Source organism: Coloeus monedula, assembly GCF_965178545.1.
Source record: "Coloeus monedula genome assembly, contig: HAP1_SCAFFOLD_486, whole genome shotgun sequence".
Classification (NCBI taxonomy): Eukaryota; Metazoa; Chordata; class Aves; order Passeriformes; family Corvidae; genus Coloeus; species Coloeus monedula.
Genome location: NW_028120475.1, coordinates 11,506 through 16,196, shown reverse-complemented (window position 1 = coordinate 16,196; position 4,691 = coordinate 11,506). Strand labels below are relative to the sequence as shown.

Genomic DNA, 4,691 nt, shown 5'->3' with positions numbered 1-4,691 from the left:
TGGGGTTTGCTTTGCCAGGGCATTCCTGGGGCACATTCCTGACAGCAGCTCTGGAGGAGAGCGAAGCCTTCCTGCCCTGCCCCCAGGAGATGCCCTTTGCTGATGGAGCTGCTGTGCTGGAGCCCGGCTGTGTCCCAGCAGTGCCCGTGGCCTGTCCCTGCCTGTGCTCACAGCACGGACACGCAGCAGGACAGTGACCGAGCTGCCCGAGCACTCCGGCCTTGCACCCTCAGAAGGGCTGGGAAAGGGAGTGTGGAGCTGGGAAGAGCAGAGGTGGGAAGAGGCTGGGCCATTGTCCCTGGCCGTGCTGCTGTGCTGGGAGTCTCTTCCCTCCAGCTCTGCCCACAGGCACTGCCCCTGCAGAGCCAGAGAAGGGCTGAGGAACAAACCTTGGACACAAAGGTCAGGGCAGCCCCTTGTTTATATTCAAAGGCACAGGGAAGAAGCCTCCTGAAAGTCTTTGTGTTTCAAAAGAAAGGTAGATGTTCATGTAGAAATGCTAGGAGTAGTACTACAGTACTTTATAAAAGCAGAATAACACCAGAAAAAGAATAAGAAAAAGCACCAATGAAAATATGGACAAAGAGGAAAAAAAAGGCCCGGATTGTAAAGTTACATTCTGAAGGTTCTGGAGCAGGAAAGAGAGAGATTATTACTTCTGAGAAGCATCCTAGTCATCATTTTCCCCGCATGGCAGAAGGAAATAGAAAGATTTTAACTTGTGAAAAGTATCCAGTCCTCACTTTCCTCAGGGCATCCCTGAGCTCCTGGTTCCTCAGGCTGTAGATGAGGGGGTTCAGGGCTGGAGGCACCACCGAGTACAGAACTGACAGGGCCACATCCAGGGATGGGAGGAGATGGAGGGGGGCTTCAGGTGGGCAAACATAACAGTGCTGAGGAACAGAGAGAGCACGGCCAGGTGAGGGAGGCACGTGGAAAAGGCTTTGTGCCGGCCCTGCTCAGAGGGGATCCTCAGCACAGCCCTGAAGATCTGCACATAGGAGAAAACAATGAACACAAAACAGCCAAACACCAAACAGGCACTGACAGCGATGAGCCCAAGTTCCCTGAGGTGGGATTTGGAGCAGGAGAGCTTGAGGATGTGTGGGATTTCACAGAAGAACTGACCCAGGGCATTGCCCTGGCCCAGGGGCAGGGAAAATGTATTGGCCGTGTGCCTGAGAGCGTAGAGAAAGGCACTGGCCCAGGCAGCTGCTGCCATGTGGGCACAAGCTCTGCTGCCCAGGAGGGTCCCGTAGTGCAGGGCTTTGCAGATGGACACGTAGCGCTCGTAGCACATGATGGTGAGGAGGAAATCCTCTGCTGAGAGGAAGAAGAGAAAGAAAAACACGTGAGCAGCACATGCTGAGTAGGAGATGTGGCTGGTGCCCCAGAGGGAATTGTGCATGGCCTTGGGGACAGTGGTGCAGATGGAGCCCAGGTCGGTGAGGGCCAGGCTGAGCAGGAAGAAGAACATGGGGCTGTGCAGGTGCTGGCCGCAGGCTCCGGCGCTGATGATGAGGCCGCTGCCCAGGAGGGCAGCCAGGGAGATGCCCAGGAAGAGGCAGAAGTGCAGGAGCTGCAGCTGCCGCATGTCTGCCAATGCCAGCAGGAGGAAGGGGCTGATGGAGCTGCTGTTGCACATTGGCTGTGTCCGGGCATTGGGTTCTACCATGGAGAAAAACACAGTGAAGAGTTAGAGGAGATCTGTAACCACAACCAAAGCCATTTCCCATCCACCCTCCCCTGGAACACACACAGACACCCTTTTGTGTTTAAGAGTTCTGAGGTTTTTTTTTCTAACTCCCCCCATATCTCTCTTGGTATTCTTGGGTATCAGAAATCCTCAGCATTTCTGCTGCCTTCAGGGAGAAAAGAGCAACTTTTGCAAGGCAAGATGATGAGTGGAGACTCAGGGGAGGTGCTCTGTCATTCTGACCTGCTCAGAGTTTCTCAGTTTCACTTCTCTCAAATGTAGAATGTTCACCCTCCCATGTTTCCCTTAAAGATCACCAGGTGCTGCTGGGAGCAGATGGATCCACCACAGACCCCCAAATGTCCGTCCCTCTCTCAAGGTCTCAGCACCACATTCGTAGCCGAGGACACCCCTGGCTCATTTCACCAACCCGACAGCATTTTCACACTTGTAGCATCTCTGCTTTTCTCCTCTCTCTGGGCCTTTCAGATAACACAAAGATGCTCCAGGACACGTTTGCATCCTGGAGAAAACTCCCAGCTTGGAAGGAAACCTCGGGGAGAGAGCCAAGAGTCCCAGAGCGGGCACTGGACGAAGGGAGATTGAGCTGCTGCCCTGGCTGCAGTGACAGCCCTGCCCACAGCCGGGCACTGGGGCCAGCGTCACCCTGAGCCAGCTGTGCCCCCTCCCAGAGCCCCCAGGGCCGGGCAGCTGCTCCCAGCCCTGTGCTCTGCAGAGGGAACTGGGCCCAGGGCTGCAGAGCTGCCCCACGGCTCTGCTGCAGCTCTGCCTGCCCAGGAGGGGCTTCACGCCTTGGACCCCCGGCCCTGAGGGCAGAGCCTTGGCTGGGGGGCACAGGAGGGAGGGGGCTTCTTCAGAGGGAGGGGCTGCACTGGAGGGGATCCTGTGGGGATCTCTAAACTCTCCCTGACACATTGCTGGCTTTGTTTTCTCTCCTTCCCTGATCTCCTCTCTGCTTCCTGGGGATTTTCCTCCTGGAGCTTTTTCCCTCTGCCTGATCTCTCCCTGCCAGCACTCACAGACCCCAAATCTCTGTGCACTCTCCTTGGCCCTACAGAAACCTGCCTGTGTGCAGGGCACTGGCTGGGGCAGGTTCTGTTTGCAGCTTGGAGAAAGGACAGCTCAGACTGAGCCTGAGGGGTCCAGCCAAGGTGATGCTGGTGCTGTCCATGGGCACGGGAGTGGCTGAAAGCACAGGAGGCATCTCCTGTGCACCTGCTGATCACTGAAAGGAACAGTTTGGATGTCCCAGGGACCTGACAAAATTCATCACACCTTTAATATTTATCCACCCTCCCCACCATTCTCCAATGGCAGGAAACTGAAAACAAAGTCTCAGGAAATTTCCTCATTTCTATCAAAATCCTTGTATTGGAAATATTCTGGGAGTGATCAGAAACCCTCAGCCCGTCAGAGGCTCATGAGCATTTCACCTCCCCTGCACTCGAGATGCTCCGAGTTGTACTCACAGAATCCGTAGGCAGGGGGATGCTGCAGCTTTAGGAGATCCCTCCAGGAGCTGCAGCTGCCGTGTCCTGCAGCCAGAGGCTTCCTGTGCCAGGGGCTGGGAGTGATTCTCCCGCAGTCACTTCCCAGCCCCTTCCCAGCCCCGGCTGAGTTTCAGCCCTGTGTGCCTCTGTGCTGTGCCCGGGCTGGCTGCAGGCAGTGCCCCAGCCCTGCTGGGCTGTGCCCAGGAGCTGCTCCTGGCCAGAGCTGTCTCTCTGCAGCGCTGCCGCTTGCCAGGAGCTGCCTCTGTGCCAGGAGCCCGGCCCAGCTCAGCAGCACACACACAGCACAAGGACTGCAATGACCCTCTTGGGCCTTGCTGCTGAGGCCCTGAACATCAGGCCCTGACAGCGACTGGCACAAACCTCCCAAGAATTCCAGCCAGAATTGAACTTCAAAGTTTCTGGAAGTTTTCATGGGTCCCAGTGAGGGACACGACTGAGAAAGTGTCCCCAGGCTGCAGTCAGAGCAGAGAACTGGAGGCAGGGATGACAGGGGGACAAAGAGAAGCCAAGTCTTGGTGCCCTGGGGCACAGCAGCATCTGTGCCACCAAGGGCTGGGAGGAGACACCTTGTCCTGAGGCCCTGGGGCCTCCTGGCACAGCCCCAGCAAGGCTGGGCACTGTCAGCCCCTTGTCCTGCCCTCAGCATCCCCCCACATCCCAGTGGCCTCAGGGATCTGCTGGAAGGAGTCCCTGCGGAGCCTTGGTCAGGAATGGCCCTGGGGGCTCCTCAATGCTCCCAGGGACTGCAGGGTTTTCAAAGGACTTTGGCTTTGGCTTTTGCCTGGGAGTCTCTGAGAGCTTTGTGCAATCCTGGCCCCCAATTCTCTCCTCCAAGGAGTCCATGAGGAGCCTGTGGCGGGCATGGAGCTCAGTGGGACCCATTGATGCCTCAACTGTGGAAACCATGTTTTTACTAGAAAATGGACATAATGTGAACCAGCCATAAAACAGAGGAACCAGAGCACGTAAGACAGAAGGACTTGAGCACCTACACAGGGGAAGAGTCCATGGGGAGGTTGTGAGAAAGGAACAAGCAGCACTGGGGAGGATGTGAATGAGGAACAAGCAAAGGAAGAAAAGGATAAGAAAAGGCAAACTGAAGGACAGTTGTGACATACACGACAGACAATGTGACACACAGACAAGAGCCAATCACAAAGTTATGCAGCGTGTGAAAATAGCCCTGAACCCATAATAATTATGCACGATCGCGTGTAGGGAAAGCAAGAACTGTATATGAGGGACAGTAGGTCATCAATAAAATGGCTTCTGCCTGATTCACACCGAATCGTGTAGAGTCCATTGTTTGTCTCCGCAGCCACCAGAAGAAACAATTGGACAGAGCAGATGAAAATTTTAGGGTGTAAAGGTAAAAAATCAGCTCATCCCAATGGATCTCCAATGTTGATCTGAGTCCCGATGGATGTTCCTGCCCCTGCGTTCACCCAGGTGCCAATGGGGAT

At 55.4% G+C, this 4,691-nt stretch overlaps 1 pseudogene across 1 annotated transcript; it reads right to left on the bottom strand.

Moving 5' to 3' along the window:
* Positions 1-743: 743 nt before the first annotated feature.
* On the bottom strand, positions 744-1,645 carry LOC309585823 (olfactory receptor 14J1-like; annotated as a pseudogene). Its single transcript has one exon. The product of its transcript is annotated as an olfactory receptor 14J1-like (transcript).
* Positions 1,646-4,691: the final 3,046 nt, after the last annotated feature.